Raw genomic sequence first — 19,551 nt, forward strand, 5'->3', positions numbered from 1 at the left:
CATTATAACATTACAAAAGAATGCATGTATAGAGCAAAACAAATGTACGTGTGCCAATGAATTAAAAAAGTTAAATTAAATTCAAACAAGCAACATATACAATCAAACCTATACATGCTGATACTGTATGTTTATAATAAGCAAAGTTTGAAAGGCAAAAGAATGACAAGGCTGTGAGTTTGAGACTTTTGCTTTCTATCTTTTAGTTTATCTGTAGGTCAGAATGAAGATGCAGAATAAACAAAACACACTGTACTTGCCCAATCACCAGCTCATCTAGTCTGACAACTACAGTTCCTCCTCCCATCAGACGTCAGGGAATATCAGCGTCAGTCTCTCAGCTCTTGTTCAGTCTGTCAGCATGAAAACAAGAGAGAGGAACTGTGAGGCTGATCTTTATGGATTGAGCCCAGATATGAAAAAAAGGTAACTTCTTCTTATAGAAAAATGTCATCTGTTTAATTCATTTCTGAAAACCATTTGAAAGGCAAATTCATGAAAAGCCAGGCTTTATTCCACTGTTGTAAGTTTTCTCTCACTCTTCTCTGTAGGTCAGAACGAGAATGTTGCTGGAAACTGCGATCTTGTCCTGGTCTAACAGTGTTAAAGTCAAAACTTGACAGTGAATTAAAGCACAATGACAGCAGGCAAAAATATAAGACATCATTCAGAGAAATGTTTTACTTGAGGATCAGGATCCTGAAAACAACATTTTCTCAAAGGGAGTTTATAAAAGAAGCTTCAATCTCATTCTCATGTAAGTCTGAGTCCATTTACTTAATTCACTGCTGTTCATTTCACTAATATGATCTAACGTCACATCAGCCATAAGGACGACTATAGCAACCTGCTGAAAAGACCAGCTTATTTTTATCATTATGCATAACTTGATTATTTTTCAGTGAAACTAGCCTAATATTTTGTAGACTAAGAAGAGAAATAAAACTGTGCTTTTTGTCATGTTTTTTATTGATTAATTAATGTCCAGACATGACAGACAGATGATTGGAGATACAATGAATGACATCAGAAACACAATGACTGAGATCCATATTAATAATAGTGAAAATTCAGTAGAAGATCAAGAGTCATGAATATACCGAAGTAAACCTAAGGAAGTTTGACGAATGTCTGGTGCGCATGTCTGATCAGTTCATGTGATTACTGTTGACGTCACTTACGTCTGATAGAAAGCATGGCATATACAGAAGATGCGGAAGTGTTTATGATACTCTCTGTTGAAAAAATAGTATTTCACCCTAAGTTCAGAAATATTTATATGCAATATAGTCAAATAAATCATATTTTGGACTATCATGAAGAACAGGTACGTTTGATGAATTCGGAATGAAACGCTATTTGTACAAATAGTGTCATAGGCCTACTTCTTAGCAAACTTTGTTTGGCCTGCTGTGTTTTGTTTTTAAAGCCTTTATTTAAACTGGAATAACAAATGGAAAACTTTTAAGCATCATTAAACATTAATTATTATAAATATCAGGTTTATCTGCTGTATTTTGATTTAGTCGTTAGCAATTAGCTTTAGCATTTTGTATTACCGTCTTTGTGTCCTAGTGCACGTGCAGTTAGTTGATAGTAGTTTGATTTTGATAGTCTTACAGTGTATTTAAGGTTTGACCAGTAGGGTATAATGTGTGAAGAAGCTTCCCTTCAAGAAAATGTTATATTAAATTAGAACATATTTAGAGATAAGTTTAGCATGTACAGGATAATGATGCAGCATCCAGTATATTATAAATAATATCATTAAAGAGAATAGATACATGTATTAATTTACTCAACTGATGAATTTGGACAATTTAGTTGAATAATGATTAAAAAAAATCAAATGATGGAATCCCAGTCTAAGTGATTGTTACAGATATTCAGTTGTTTTGTCTCAGTTTAATTTTCATGGACTTTTAGTTTGCTTTCCTTCAGTCACATGTTTCCTTTGTTCTAGTTTCCCGCCTGGGTCTGCCACTATGGCTGAATCCGAAGTCGGCCCCTAAACCCTCATTCTCAATTCCCTACGTTAGTCCAGTAACTGTTCACTTGAAGGAGTAAATGAAAACGAGTGAATGAATTCGGACACCCGTTGAGTGTACATCGGCTGTACACTCGTTATTGGTGCAATGTATATTGAATGAGTGCGGTTTTGGACACCACTACAAATGGCTGTCCCCTCCAAGCGTCCTATTTGATGGTATAGGGGGCGATTTCGGATTCAACCTATGGTTACTGATATGTCATTCTGTTCAGTTGTTCGTCATTAATTATCGATGAGTATTTATTTGCCGGTATTTTCGGTTCTCTTTGTTGGTTGTCGTTAACGTTACTTCTGAGTTTGGTTATGTTTTAAGTGTTGTGAAAAAAGTATCTTTGTATTAATCTTCTTCAAATGACAGAACAACAGACCCTAAAATGGATCATGCCGTGAAGTTTATCGCTCTAGCCCGGAAAGGGCTTCCTTTATTGGATTGCACGCTTTATATAAATCTTTATTGGATTTACTTTATATGAAATGATAACATTTCGATCTGTTCGTGACTTCTGCAGCAAACACGTTTAGAAAGATTACATAATGTTAAACAAGACAACACTTTGAAACCTAAAAAATTAATAACATTTCTCTAATCATTTAACCATTATGATTATGATTACAAAAGGCTTTTTCTCAGTATAGTCCTATATGCTGTTACTGACAATAGAACCATAAATAATCTGTGCGATTGCGAGGAACAGATCTAAATTTAAGCCTTTATTCAGCTATTTTTATCTTCATTCTCAAAAAGGACGCAAACATTATGTTCTGTTAGTGTCATCATCATGGACTTTTAGTTTGATTTTATTCTAATCATGTGTTCCATTGTTGCATTTGTGTTCATTGGTTTCAGCTGCGTCCTATTAATTATCCTCATTTGTGTTTGCTTTATAAGTTGATCCCTCACATTCATTCTCAGTTCGGTCTACATTGCATTTAGTGTGTGTTGCTTTTCCTGTCTGATTATTATATTGTAGTGGTGGGCAGATCGATGCTTTGTGAAACACTGAAACAGTTGAAACAAACAATCCGACACCTGTCTCCACGGTGAGCCCTAGTGGTCAGAACAGTGTAAATGCAACAACAACCCATGCCAAACATGCATAAAAACCGCTTTTGCAAATCTATTGCAAATGTTTTATTGAAAGTAAAATATTTCAAATGCAATTATCTAATCATCTAATATCAAGTGTATATATGTTCTTTTATCAATTTTCAGGGTTTGTTTTGTTTGTTCTATGAATGTCTCAGCTAAACAGGCCAATAAGGCTATTAGCTACCATTATTCATTTTAATTATATACTAATGTCTAATTGAACAAATTCCTAAGCTTGAATGGATACTTTGACAATTTTCAATCTGGTTTCCGATCGCATCACAGCACAGAGACAGCTCTCATAAAGATAATAAACGATATTTGCTTAAATACTGATACAGGCAAATTATCAGTGCTGGTACTACTCGACCTCAGTGCTGCATTTGACACTGTCGATCACGACATACTTCTTGACAGGCTGGAAAAATGGGTGGGGCTTTCTGGGATAGTCCTAAAATGGTTCAGGTCATACTTAGAAGGGAGAGGTTATTATGTGAGTATAGGAGACCATAAGTCTGAGTGGACGTCCATGACATGCGGAGTCCCTCAAGGCTCAATTCTTGCACCACTCCTATTCAACCTGTATATGCTCCCAATGAGCCAAATAATGAGAAAGAACCGAATCTCTTACCACAGCTATGCAGACGACACACAGCTCTACTTAGCCCTATCGCCTAACGACTACAGCCCCATTGACTCCCTGTGCCAATGCATTGATGAAGTCAACAGTTGGATGTGCCTAAACTTTCTTCAGTTAAACAAAGACAAAACTGAAGTCATTGCGTTTGGAAACAAAGATGAAGTTCTCAAGGTGAATGCATACCTTGACGCTAGGGGTCTAACTAAAAATCAAGTCAGGAATCTTGGTGTGTCTCTAGAGTCAGACCTTAGTTTCAGTAGTCATGTCAAAGCAATAACTAAATCAGCATACTATCATTTGAAAAATATTGCAAAAATTAGATGCTTTGTTTCCAGTCAAGACTTAGAGAAACTTGTGCATGCTTTCATCACCAGCAGGGTGGATTATTGTAATGGACTCCTCACTGGCCTTCCTAAAAAGACCATAAGACAGTTGCAGCTCATACAGAACGCTGCTGCCAGGATTCTGAGCAGGACCAGAACATATGAACATATCACACCAGTCCTCAGGTCTTTACACTGGCTCCCAGTTACATTTAGGATTGATTTTAAAGTATTATTACTGGTATATAAATCATTCAATGGGCTAGGACCTCAATATATTGCAGATATGCTCACTGAATATAAACCCAACAGATCACTCAGATCATTAGGATCACATCAGCTAGAAATACCAAGGGTTCACTCTAAGCATGCAGAGTCTGCTTTTAGCTATTATGCCAGCCGCAACTGGAACCAGCTTCCAGAAGAGATCAGATGTGCTCCTACAGTAGTCACATTCAAAGCCAGACTAAAAACACATCTGTTTAGCTATGCATTTACTGAATGAGCACTGTGCCAATGCTCGTCCGACTGTTTTTACTGTACTTTATTTTATTTTTTATTCTAAACTGTTTTAATTATTTCCTCCTATGTAAAGCACTTTGAATTACCAATGTGTATGAAATGTGCTATATAAATAAACTTGCCTTGCCTTGCCTAATTAAATAGTCTACAAATGTATAAAACTGATCAGAGATCAGGTAAAACCCACAGACACTTGTTCAAAGGTTCTTAGTGAATCCTCGTGATTCATGGGTTGACAGAGATCATCGCCCCCAGCGGTGAACCATTGAAATTACGAAGTGTTTCGAAACAGTTATGAAGTAATGGAGCCTCGTTTACTGAAATCACGTGACTCTGGCAGTTTGATACACGGTCCGAACCATTGATTCGGAACAAACAATTTTTAAAGGCTTCGAAGCTTCATGAAGCAGTGTTTTGCAATTGCCATCACTATTATCTTGTATTATCATCATTACACTTTATTTTTCCTCTTCGTCTGCCTTCCTGCAAACACTCGTGACAGAATCTTTAAAAAGAAAAAGAAAAAGAAAAATGGCTTTAAGAGAGCAATTTTTTGCATTGGCTCAGAAGAGCCACGATTTTTATACCTTCCCTTCACTGCTGGGTTTTTCTGTCTTGCCGTCATCAGCCCGCTCGACGACGAGACCATAAAGACCCTGTTCTGGATCTGTAAACTTCCACAACCCCATCAACCTCCCAGACACCACCGGACTGAGTTGGAGGGAAGCCGTCGCGAGGTGTCTGGAGAGTGTACAGCCCAGAACCCAGCCAGACCCAGAGGACATACGGGCTCCACTCCCTTCTCCCCTACGGCTGCAGCGGGCTCCTTCCTCCCTTCAGCATCACCTCAGTCCTCGGTCTCACGACCGTCGCCCCAGTCCTCGGGTGCTCTGGTTCAACCTGTGGCGCTCGCCTGGGTAGCCAGCACCATCGACCCTCAGTCTGCGCCATCAGAGCCTGGGCCCTCGTCTCCATTCATCGTCCCCCAGATGTCGGCAGCCATGCCTTCTATCTTGGCTCATCCTCCCTTCGTGTCCGCCGTGGGCTGTCGGCTTTGGGGAGCTCTGGGTCTGCGCCATCGGACTTTCGCCACCTTCAACATCTGGGTATCTAGTCGTCATGCCGTCACCAGCCTTTCTCCATGTCCTGCCTCCACCTTCAGCCTCCATGTATCATTTCACTATATCCTCGTCCTCCTCCAAAGCCCCCTCCGGCCGGCCCTCCCTCTGTTCTCCCACGGCTTTGGGGTCACCCAATTTTGCATTTTTAATTGCATGCCATGTGTCACGTTTGCAATTAACAAAGTATTGTCAAGCATGTTAATAAACCTCTATATCTGTCACGGCCTCATTTTACTGCAGTTGCATTTAAGTAGATGTTTAAGAAATCCTTTTTGAATAGCAGCTGAGGTGCTTTTGAAGTCAAACTGGGAATTGTAATCTGCATTTTACAGTATTTCTCGATTGCTTAAACACATTTGTCCACTCTGACATCACATTTATAAAACAGTTAACAGGCTAAAACTAAAGCTCAATGGCCAAAATGACTCATTTTGTTAGCAAAATGCTCTAACACTCACAAAACATTAAAAACATGCAACATAAGCAAATATTTTCATATCTATACAACAATATCTACAATGGCAGACTCCTGTTCAACACTAAATATATTGCCATTAATCATATTAAACTCAACACATTTCCAGAAAACCCAACATGTCTCAATAACAATTACAACATTTATTTTGTAGTGCTGTAAGAATGAACAAGGTGCTATGATAGACAGGTTTTTTGTATTTAATGAATTCATTTATTTATTAATTAATTTATGTTTGTCAGGTAGACACATTTCTAATTGGCTAGTCACATATGGTGGCCATGTTAGATTTCCAGTCTAGTGAGTGTGTGCATAGAAACTCCCAGTTATGCCTGATGTCATGCAGAGAGCCAGAGAAAGCTGAAAATGATCTACACTTAAAATATAATAAATTACTATTACATGAGCCAATGGGATTTAAAACTCACATGTTTGTTAGGTGAATGAATGAAATGCACACTGTAAAAAAAATGGCAGCTGTGGTTGCCAGAAATGTACCGTAAAAAATACAATAGCTACATTTTAGGTTTTACAGACTTAACTTGAATTTACAGTAAAAACCTGTATTTCATTATCTGATATAATGTTAATTTACCGACCTATTGAAGTACTAATATCTGATTTGTACCATTTTAATACACTGACTATGGTGAATCAAAGCTCACCGCAAGCAGCTTTTTCACAAGCAAGTTAATACTAATATATTGAAGCTACACAGTGTCATTCACACAAACACTAAACACCATCATGGTAACACACAAGAAATTTTAAAAATGCAATAAACATTCATTTAACAACCTGAAATGTAACATAAAACCTTAATGTACATAACTAATTAGAAAAAAAAACTATGAAGAAACAGTTAGTGAAAAAAAATAGTTATTTCAACTAAATACATCAAATGTGAAGTGTCACGCAGGGAATCTCCATTTAAATTTTTTCACTGTAAATTATACAATGACTTGTTCTTTTTCACTTCTAAAAACTGTACATTAAATATACGGTTATATTACAGTTATTCACCGTATATAGTACGGAAACTTTTTTCACCGTTTTTCAAAAGTTTTTGACCGTAGCATTTATACAGTGCACTTTACTGTCCATGAGGAGAAAATGGTCTTGGACTCGTGGTGCATACACATACGCTATGTTTAATGCTGCCTTGACATCCTATCGGAAATGTCCTACTTCCCACTTGTCAAGTCGTGATTACCAGCTCGTCACGTTTTTTGTTATCACATGTAGCTTTGTTATTGGAAATAATAGATATCATCCTGGATAGCAACATTGTGTCGACCCAGATCTGGCCCTGTGGAATGATTGCACTTGGAGCTCTACTTTCAGATCTGAACCACAATCAGGCCACAGGAATGCTGCATATCAGCCAAGCGCAAAGCAAATAAAGCACAACTGTATCTTATCTGGGTACAAAAACTTAACAAGCAGAATCACTGAAGGCTTGGAAAAACAAGAACAGATAAAAGAGAAGAGATGAGATGAGCAAAAACATAACAACAACTACACCTGACTTCCAGCCACAGCCTTAGATGAAATTAACTTTAAATCAAAGAACACATTAAATCTCAGCAGAAGATGATTAAACAACTCCAAAAACAACATAAGTCATTACTAACCAGTTTGACTTTATTTATCTCATACATCTACAAAAGTTCTTATATAAAATTAACAGAGGTTTAGTTTTAATGCTAATTTTTTATTGAAAACAATAGCTTCATTTGTCACCATTATGGTGATTAGTGTTTCCTTTAGTTGGGCTTTGAACCATGATTTTGTTTTAGTTTTGTTTTCTCTGGCTGCTGTAACAGTGTGTTTATAAAACACATTTACCGTAACAAAGGAAGCTAAGACAAAATGTGATCGGGTGATGATAGCTAACTATTGATACCAGCTCTCAGTGATATGTGCCGGGTGCCCGCTATGAAAACAGTAACTTTCTCAAATGTTTACATAACAAGCGGGAACCCAGTGTGCCTGTATCTTTCTCTATTGCTGTTCGATTACATGATAGAAAGTCTAAGGCCTTCAAAAGCCGTACAGCAAACCCATCTAATCTGGTGCCTATTACACGCCAAACTAAGACAAAAGTAACAAAAAGTAAGACTGTTAAGTTAGCACTATTAAACATCCGCTCACTTAAAAATAAATCACTTCTAGTCAATGACTTAATAACCACATACAACCTGGATTTTATGCTTCTAAATGAAACTTGGCTAGAAGACAGCTGCAGTTCAACAGTCCTCAATGAAACAGCCCCTCCTAACTTTACTTTTATGAGTGTCTGCAGAGCGGGTAAGAGAGGCGGGGGCTTAGCTGCTCTTTTTAAAGATGTCTATCAATGTAAGCAAACATCATTTGGTAACTACCCCTCTTTTGAATATCTGGGTATTGTATTAAAAGGGGCCCCACGCATTTTACTTATCATTATTTACAGGCCTCCAAAATACTCTCCAGCCTTTGCTGAGGACTTTACAGAACTGTTATCAACAATTTCCTCAGAGTTTGACTGTTTTGCCATTGCTGGAGATTTTAACATTCACATAGATAATGCAGAAAACAATATGGCAAAAGAAATCAAAACTGTTTTAAAAACTTTTGATCTGATTCAGCATGTACATGGACCCACACACAATCGTGGACACACTCTAGATTTACTTATCAGTAAGGGTTTAAACATCTCATCGATTGTTATTAAGGATGTAGCACTGTCTGATCATTTCTGTATTTTCTTTGATATATTGATCTCTCCTGCCATTGAAACTAGATCTGTGTCTGTCAAGAAGAGATGCTTAAATGAGAACACTAGTGTGCTATTTATGAAGGCCATATCTTTAAAACCAAGCATATCTGCTGACTCTGTTGATTTTCTCCTTGATTCTTTTAACTCAAAGGTTAAAGATGTAATAGATTATATTGCTCCTGTGAAAGTCAGGAAGAGTGGTAGACAAAAAGCACCTTGGAGAAACTCAACAGCTGTGCAAAATATGAAAAGAACATGCAGAAAAACAGAGCGCATGTGGCGGAAGACAAAACTTGTAGTCCATTATAACATCTATAAAGACAGCATCCATGCTTTTAATATTGAACTAGGCAAAGCTAGACAGACTTTCTTCTCAAATATTATAAACAGCAACTTAAACAACACACGCACTCTTTTTGCTACTGTAGAGAGACTGACAAACCCCCCAAGCCAGATTCCCAGTGAAATGCTCTCAGACAGCAAGTGCAGTGAGTTTGCTTCTTTCTTCTCTGAGAAAATCAATAATATCAGAAAGGTGATCAGCTCATCCTTGAGTTGCACTGGGGTCAGACAGATCAGACCACAACCTGAGAAAGTAGTTACTATGTCTGTTTTCGAAGAAATTGATGGCAAAATTTTGGAAGAAACCGTACAACACCTTAAAACATCAACCTGCGCCTTTGACGCACTTCCCACATCTTTCTTCAAAAGTGTGTTAAACAGTTTAGAAGCAGATCTCCTAAAAGTGGTTAATGCCTCACTTCTTTCTGGTAGTTTTCCAAACTCCCTGAAAACTGCAGTTGTCAAGCCCCTCCTGAAAAAGAGCAATCTGGATAAGACTATATTAAGCAACTATAGACCGATCTCAAATCTTCCTTTTATAGGCAAGATCATTGAAAAAGTTGTCTTCAATCAGCTGAACAAATTCTTAATCTCGAATGGATACTTTGACAATTTTCAATCTGGTTTCCGATCGCATCACAGCACAGAGACAGCTCTCATAAAGATAATAAACGATATTCGCTTAAATACTGATACAGGGAAATTATCAGTGCTGGTACTACTCGACCTCAGTGCTGCATTTGACACTGTCGATCACGACATACTTCTTGACAGGCTGGAAAACAGGGTGGGGCTTTCTGGGATAGTCCTAAAATGGTTCAGGTCATACTTAGAAGGGAGAGGTTATTATGTGAGTATAGGAGACCATAAGTCTGAGTGGACATCCATGTCATGCGGAGTCCCTCAAGGCTCAATTCTTGCACCACTCCTGTTCAACCTGTATATGCTCCCAATGAGCCAAATAATGAGAAAGAACCGAATCTCTTACCACAGCTATGCAGACGACACACAGCTCTACTTAGCCCTATCGCCTAACGACTACAGCCCCATTGACTCCCTGTGCCAATGCATTGATGAAGTCAACGGTTGGATGTGCCAAAACTTTCTTCAGTTAAACAAAGACAAAACTGAAGTCATTGCGTTTGGAAACAAAGATGAAGTTCTCAAGGTGAATGCATACCTTGACGCTAGGGGTCTAACAACTAAAAATCAAGTCAGGAATCTTGGTGTGTCTCTAGAGTCAGACCTTAGTTTCAGTAGTCATGTCAAAGCAATAACTAAATCAGCATACTATCATCTGAAAAATATTGCAAGAATTAGATGCTTTGTTTCCAATCAAGACTTAGAGAAACTTGTGCATGCTTTTATCACCAGCAGGGTGGATTATTGTAATGGACTCCTCACTGGCCTTCCTAAAAAGACCATAAGACAGTTGCAGCTCATACAGAACGCTGCTGCCAGGATTCTGAGCAGAACCAGAAAATTTGAACACATCACACCAGTCCTCAGGTCTCTACACTGGCTCCCAGTTACATTTAGGATTGATTTTAAAGTATTATTACTGGTATATAAATCATTCAATGGCCTAGGACCTCAATATATTGCAGATATGCTCACTGAATATAAACCAAACAGATCACTCAGATCATTAGGATCACATCAGCTAGAAATACCAAGGGTTCGCTCTAAGCATGGAGAGTCTGCTTTTAGCTATTATGCCAGCCGCAGCTGGAACCAGCTTCCAGAGGAGATCAGATGTGCTCCTACAGTAGTTACATTCAAATCCAGACTCAAAACACATCTGTTTAGTTATGCATTTACTGAATGAGCACTGTGCCACTGTTCGTCCGACTGTTTTTACTGTACTTTATTTTTTATTCTAAACTGTTTTAATTATTCTTATTTGTTTTGATTATTGTAATTTCTTCTATGTAAAGCACTTTGAATTACCATTGTGTATGAAATGTGCTATATAAATAAACTTGCCTTGCCTTGCCTTGATGGTAATATAATCATCATGAAGTGGCCTGATTCCCTGATCTCATGTGAGGTCTAATCATAAGTCTGTAGTGCCATGAATGGGAACTTTAGCAAAATGTTCTTGGAGCATATTTTTGTTTGTTTGGGATAGTATTGATACTTTTCATGATAACTGCATTCCAATGCAGTTACAGTACATGTGAGTCCTGAGGGTTTCAGAAACACACTGTTGCAAAACAAAGACATTTTTCAGCCTCGAAACAACCCTCATCTCAATCTGATCTCATTCTGAAGCTAAAAAATGAACAGTGAGATGTTGATCATACGAAACATCCAGACGCAACAGCAGTGTTTCTTCATGATTGTGTTATATGTTTTTAGCTTCTGTTAGATCAGTGTTCACATAATAGTATTTATTATACAAAGGGCAACATTATTTCTGTTAATAAAAAAACATTAAAATAAGTGTAAATCAACACAAAAAGTATTTCCAGTTGATTAATATGGACTGGTATTCTAAATAATAATAAAAAATGTTTAAGTTAAAACTAATTTTATGCTAGCTGTACAGTGAAAATGAAGTAATGTGGCACTGGATGAGAATCTATGAGTATGTGTGTGTGTCTGTGCGTGCGTGTGTTTTCATGTTTGTTTTGCTTGTGTTAAGGCAGACTGCAACAAGACAGTGGGTTTGTTTAGTCTCATAAACATTGAAAAACAACCTCAACAGAAAGAAAGTCAAGAGATGTCAGAGAGAGACAATCACAGAGAGACAGGATGAGCAGATATCCCAGCAAACATTTGGACGTGTAATGACCGTTGAAAAGACGTCCGTCCGACACGTCCCGTCATGGTTGAAAAATAGTTCCAAAATGAAAGTTGAACCGACGTCTTTGACGTCATCTGGCCGTGAATTCCACGTCTCTTCTGGCCGTGAATTCTACGTCTTTTCTGGCCGTGAATTCCACGTCTCTTCAGCGCGTCCCTGGACGTCTAAATGCGTCGTCATTTGTGTGTTTAAATGTGTTGCTGCATAATTAAGTGTATATAAGCCTGCATTTAAAATAATCACACACATATTGTGTAACATCGTGACAGGGAATCAAGTCTTGAAGTTTACACATCTTGACAAAGGTTCTAAAAAGGTCCAAAATTGGTCTAGTCAGACCTGACCGTCAATAAAACGTTTTAATCACGTGTACATCACAAACAAGAACACATTTGTGGACATAAGAAAAAAAGAAGCATGTTCTGATTTAGCACATTTTATTGATCTTGAAAAGCCAAAATGTATCTTAATATTTTTTCAATGTTTAACATTTGTTAACCAAACTAAAATACCAATTACAAAATACTGAATTATTATATAAAGGGATAGTTCACCCACAAATGAAAATTCAATGAAGAAAGGTATACAGGTTTGAAACATGAGGTTGAGTAAATGATGACAATTTTCATTTTTGGGGAAACTATCCCTTTAAACACATTGTTTGGCTCAGTTTTTGTATCCACCAGCTGTTCGTGTTTCAGGTGTTCTGCCATTGCTGCATCAATTTCAGAGTCTGTAGCATTTGGGCTCCACCTCTTCACAGCATCTAAGGCAGTGTTTCTCAACCTCTCCTGCAGGGACCCCCTGACAGGCCATGTTTTTGTTTTAACTCTGAAATGACACACCTGATTCAAGTAATTAAAGGCTTAATGAGTAATTAGAGTAGGAATAGTTCAATTAATCAATTAGTCAACTACTCATTAAGCCTTTAATGACTTGAATCAGGTGTGCCATTTCAGGGTTAAAACAGAAACATGGCCTGTCAGGGGGTCCCTGCAGGAGAGGTTGAGAAACACTGATCTAAGGGAAGAGAATATATATATATTTAAATAAATAAAATTATTATTAAATTAAAATTTAAGGTAAATGATATGCACTTATTTTCAAAATATTTTTATGGTCTACAGCTAAATTTAAAAAAAAAAACATGGAACAACATGAATGAATCATGAATGACACATTAGAAAAAGGTAATCAACATGCATTACATTTTATTTTATTGTATAAAATATGTTCTGCTTTTATTTTTAAAGCAGTTACTGAAAACATACATGTTAAAATCCAGCTAAACATTTCATTCCATTTCAGATAATTTACTTTCTGAAAGAAACTCTCAAAAGGCTACATTAATAAGTTACAGTAATGACTGTATCATTAAACAATATACTTGGTATAACGTTACCGTTGTTGTATACGTTCAAAGTTACTTTTAGCCTACTGGCTAATTTTAGCCAAACTCAGTAAATTTCAGTTGACAATGTGGGCATAATTTCTTTCGGTTCATTCATGTCACACAAGTAAAACTCAAGCACGTTAATCTAATACAAAATGTAGGCCTACTTACCCAACAGTAGATTTTTAATAATATCGACACAACTCCCTCCTCTCCTCGTGTTTGTTCACAGTTCCAGAATCTATGGGGAGAACGCGTTAACATCTCGCGAGATAATCCCATCGCATGATTTTGTAATATCGCGAGATCTTTTGTTACTACATCTTGGCAGCACAGTTTATTTGGGCAGAGGGTTTGGGTAATTACATCCAACTCAGACATAAATGGTGACCGGGTATATTTCTGTTTTACATGTACATACATTCCATAAAAAAATAACAACGAATACATCAGGTACAACAGGTTAAAATAATGATTAAAAGGCAGTGGCTTTGCAATCACTTGACTATACTGTGCATTTTGTGATTATAATTTATAAAAACAAGATAAAGTAAATATATATTCATTTGTATATAAATCGTGTATTTTATAAAGAATTATAAATCCTGATAATTTTTTTCTGTCTTGCTAGACTAGACGTGCAAAAGACGCCAGTGGACGTATAGTATTCACAGCCTGACTAGACGTGTAAAGGACGCCAGTGGACGTCTTCTTCACAACCTCTTAAAAACTTAATGGGCAACTACATTAATTATTGCAGTATTAACCATGCGAGGATTAAGCGCAGCTTTTGCATATTTAACAAGGAATTCATAGAGGGTCATGATGGACTTTAAATGCACGTGTAAAAGACGTCGCCAGGTGACGTCCTCTCACCCGATACACTAAACATAACTACACGAGCTAAAAGTTAAAATAACAATTATACATGCAACTGTAGACATGTACAAATGTATCTGAATGCATTTTTAGGAAATGTTTTGTGTTACATTTTTTACCGATTTATGACGTCCTGGCCGCAACTATTTTTGGCCAGGGACACGACGTTGCCGTCGGACCAATGTTTGCTGGGATGAGTGTGAGGGACAACATGTCTCTCTGCTCGTGTGACTTTCGTGGTTTCTGGTTTCTTGTTGTGTTGTGTTGGTTTAGACAAACACCGATTCAAAGACGAATGAGACTCAGACAGACAGAAAATGACAGAGGGTTTATGAATTAAAGCAGGTCAAAACTAACACAACACAAACACAAAAAAGATCACATTTACACGCCATGGGCCCTATCTTGCACTCGGCGCAAATGGCTTTGTACACTGACGCATGTATCATTCCTATTTTGCACCCACGCAAAGCGGGCTTTTCCCTCCACAGACACACGTCGGTTAACTAAGAAATACACTTGCGCTCCCCGGGGCGGTTCAGCGCAAAAAGGAGGCGTGTTCCGGCGCAAACTTTCCCTCATGCTATTTTGCTGTTCTATGTAACAAATGCGCCACTGACCAGAAAAAAATAGTCTAAAGTCAGTGGCGCGTTGCGCGTTGTTCATTATGCTATTTTAAGGGCGCATGCTTGGCCATAATCAATGTAGCGTGTGCACAACGCGCATACACTTTGATTCTCTCATCTAAGCAGCAGTTTTCATTTTTGCAAATCATACATTATTACGATAGATAGATAGATAGATAGATAGATAGATAGATAGATAGATAGATAGATAGATAGATAGATAGATAGATAGATAGATAGATAGATAGATAGGCAATTTATTATAAAAGCATACATGTAGCTTACACATTTACCCAAATTATCACGCCTGTTTAACAGAAGTTAATTTGGGTGGGTTTCTACATCCCCAATGTCACTTCTCTGTGTTTTACGGCCCTGACGAGAACGTTGCTCTCCTCGGCTGTGAACCGCTCCTGGCGCGCGCCTAGTAAATCCGCCGTTATAATAGGAATCCGCTTTAGAACAAGCGCGCCTGCTCTTAAAGGGAATGTGAGATGACGCTCTGATTGGTTTATTTCACGTTACGCCCAAACCACACCTATGAATAATGAAGCTACTTCAGACCAACCCCTTTTAGATTTGCGCCAGGCGCAAGAGGCATTTATCCCGCCGGGAAAATAGCAACAGCGCCGGGATCCGCCCACAAAGTTACTTGCGCTTTGCGCTTTGACACTTGCGTTTCAGATCGTTAAAATAGGGCCCCATATGTCACACACACAGGACATAAATTAGCTTTAAATAGGCTACAGAGAGAAAGAAAGAGGGGACAAGTAGGGAACATTCTCAGAACATAGCTAATGTTCTGGCAAGGTTCTCTCAAAGTTGTGAATAAACATTCTCCAGTAAAATTAATAAAGCATTTGTTCAAAGTCATTTTAACTTCAATGCATATTCAAATGAACAGAGTATGAAAGAAGCAAGTGACTTTGATTAAAAAAATAAATTGTAACATATTTAATATCTTGAATGTTCACTGGGACATTTGAAGTGTTCAATGTCTTGATAAAGAGTTAAGTCGTGAAAATTTTGCCTAGCCTGTCATTTGAAGATGATCGTAAGATGATCATAAACTTCAAGACACTGATGTGTGCTGGAGACACAATGACAGCAAGTTTGTGCGTGATGTAATTCCCTAAAATCAATTACGATTTCCATTACACGAGAGTAGATGTTAAAACTTCATGCTGATTTGTACTCGGCTTTCGCCAAGATAAGCAACACTAAGACGTAGCTTTACAGTAAACTATGCTTCACCCATTTACGCTTCTTTCCATATGGTGGTGTGACTCCCCTTCTGTCCGGCGTTAACGGCTGCAGTGTACTTGGCGCGTCAGCACCCGCGACGGCTGCAACTACAGTGTGGTCTCCCCACAGGACCAGCACCACTACCGTCTCGATTGAGCCGAGTAGGGGACATCTCTAGGGTCTTCAAGTGGGCACCTTCCGTCCTCAGTGTTTCGTCTACTAGCCCACGACACCTCAAGAGGGCTCGACAGTGACTCTGGCGTCCCAGAGTCACCCCCCTTCGTCCCCCACTCAACTCAGCCCAGCTTACTGACCTCTACATCCCTCCTGCTGCTGAGACCTAACCACAATCTCACAATCTCTCCGCAACCCAACCATACGCGCCAACCCGTCTATCAGCATACTGTATGTGCTATCACATGTGGTGGACATTGTGACGCTGAAGTGTGTCGTGAAGCTCCTCCTCACGCAGACTTCCCAACATACTTACGTATATATGTGTGATTAAAAAGTGAGTTAAAAGTATTTAAATTATTAGTATTTTTCTTCAACACACCTATCTTTTCACTTCAGAAGACATTGATTCATCCACTTGGGTTGTATGGATTACGGTCACGACCGATGTGTGTCATTTTATTTAGAGTCATCTGAGAGGCATTTCAATTTTACTAAAAAAATTTATGTGTGTTTATCTGAAGAAAGAAAGTCCTATACATTGGGGAAGGCATGAGGGTGAAAAAATAATGAGAACATTTTCCTTTTTGTGTGAACTGTCCCTTTAACTTTTCCTTTGTAGTAGGCTATTTTTAAATTATATATAGAAAATTAACAAGTTGCAATGGTAAGAAAACAAACCAAGCTTTCAAGAATTTCAAATTTCAGGACTGTAAAACTGTGTAAGAACGCCAAACCTACTTGTGTTTTGAGGCAATTCACTGGGGCTCGTTTTGGGCCTATGAGGTTTTTATTGGCCTTTATTTGGGCCCAACAGTATCTCAGCACCATAATATCATAAACACATGGGGTAGAGTTTCCACATCAACACCACTCCATACTAGTCAATGAAACGCATCAGGCATCAGGTCAAAATACTGAAAAACAACCAAACTGAATGCCTGTGTGTGATTCAGAAACATTATGATTACAATATGTATCAAAAAAGCATTTTGTCCATATACTACAAAAACACACTACAAAATGCTATAATGCAATACAAAAGAATATGTCACAAATAAAAGATATATGCAAATCTGGCTGCAGGTCTGTGAGGTCCTGTCATGACAAAAGAGTGTCTGTTACCAGTGTAACAGGACACAAACATGAACATAACATTTAAATAACTCTCTCATTGTTTTTCTTTTTCTTTTTTTAATTGTGAGTAAATGTTTGTCTGTAATTCCATGTTAGCAATGCTTTGGCAATGTAAAGCTTTTTACCAAGCCAACAAAGCCATTTGCATCTTGAAACTATTAACCTTACTTAAAACAACACATGTATAAAACAAAACAAATGTATGTGTGAAAATGAATAAAAAAAATGTTAAATTAAATATAAAACAAGCAACATACACAACCAAACCTAAATGCTGATACTGTATGTGTGCCGATAAACAAGCCAAGTTTGAAAAGGCTGTGAGTTTGAGACTTTTGCTTTCTCTCTCTTTCAGTTTCTCTATGTCAGAATGAGGATGTTACTGGTGACAAAATCAAGATATGATGGAGTATACGATACACAACAACATACTTGCCCTCTTATCTAGTCTGACAACAATCCTGTGTCTGTTTGAGTTTCTCCTCCCATCCAATCATCAGAGAATACAGTCTCTCAGCACTTGTTCAGTCTGTCAGGATGAAAACAAGAGAGAGGAACTGTGAAGCAGATCTTTATGGATTGAGCCCAGATATGCAAAAGAACACAGGTAATTTATTGTAATTTCTTAACTCATTTTTGAAAAGCCAGGCTGCATTTCCCTGTTGTTTTCAATTCTTTCTCTCTTTCATTTTTCTCTGTAGGGCCGAATGAGGATGTTGTTGAAAATTCTGCAATCTTGTCCTGCTCTCTTACACAGCGACAATGAACTATAAAATCAAGACATGACAATGTATTACAGACTCAGTGACAGCAGGAATAGGTTGACCAGGATCCTTTCCCATGGGGAGTTTAAGAAATGATACTTCCCTCTCATTCTCATGTAAGTCTGAGTACATTTACTCAATTCATTCACTGCTGTTCATTTCACTAATAGGGTCAAACATTACGTTAAACATAAGGACGACTATAGCAGTCTACTGAAAAGACCAGCTTATTTTTATTATTATTTTATCAGCCTTGAAGAGTCTTGAAGTAACTGAAGTAAATTTGGGGTAAGATTAACGAATATCTGCATGTCTGTTGACGTCACTTACACCTGATTATATACACTCACCGGCCACTTTATTAGGTACACCTGTCCAACTGCTCGTTAACACTTAATTTCTAAGCAGCCAATCACATGGCGGTAACTCAGTGCATTTAGGCATGTAGACATGGTCAAGACAATCTCTTGCAGTTCAAACCGAGCATCAGTATGGGGAAGAAAGTTGATTTGAGTGACTTTGAACGTGGCATGATTGTTGGTGCCAGAAGGGCTGGTCTGAGTATTTCAGAAACTGCTAATCTACTGGGATTTTCACGCACAACCATCTCTAGGGTTTACAGAGAATGGTCCGAAAAAGAAAAAACATCCAGTGAGCGGCAGTTCTGTGGGCGGAAATGCCTTGTTGATGCCAGAGGTCAGAGGAGAATGGCCAGACTGGTTCGAGCTGATAGAAGGGCAACAGTGACTGAAATAAATACTCGTTACAACCGAGGTATGCAGCAAAGCATTTGTGAAGCCACAACACGCACAACCTTGAGGCAGATGGGCTACAACAGCAGAAGACTCCACCGGGTACCACTCATCTCCACTACAAATAGGAAAAAGAGGCTACAATTTGCAAGAGCTCACCAAAATTGAACAGTTGAAGACTGGAAAAATGTTGCCTGGTCTGATGAGTCTCGATTTCTGTTGAGACATTCAGATGTTAGAGTCAGAATTTGGCGTAAACAGAATGAGAACATGGAACCATCATGCCTTGTTACCACTGTGCAGGCTGGTGGTGGTGGTGTAATGGTGTGGGGGATGTTTTCCTGGCACACTTTAGGCCCCTTAGTGCCAATTGGGCATCGTTTAAATGCCACGGCCTACCTGAGCATTGTTTCTGACCATGTCCATCCCTTTATGGCCACCATGTACCCAT

The 19,551-nt window shown here is 38.2% G+C and overlaps 1 long non-coding RNA gene across 1 annotated transcript; it reads left to right on the forward strand.

Moving 5' to 3' along the window:
• The first annotated feature begins 320 nt into the window (after positions 1 to 320).
• Positions 321 to 18,329, forward strand: LOC130103552 (uncharacterized). Its single transcript, XR_008809371.1, has 4 exons — positions 321 to 426; positions 552 to 757; positions 17,940 to 18,191; positions 18,286 to 18,329. It is a non-coding gene; the product is annotated as an uncharacterized LOC130103552 (long non-coding RNA).
• The last annotated feature ends 1,222 nt before the right edge of the window (positions 18,330 to 19,551 follow it).

This window comes from Rhinichthys klamathensis, unplaced genomic scaffold (genome assembly GCF_029890125.1).
Source record: "Rhinichthys klamathensis goyatoka isolate OS25496 unplaced genomic scaffold, OSU_Roscu_1.1 h1tg000289l_1, whole genome shotgun sequence".
Taxonomy (NCBI): Eukaryota; Metazoa; Chordata; class Actinopteri; order Cypriniformes; family Leuciscidae; genus Rhinichthys; species Rhinichthys klamathensis.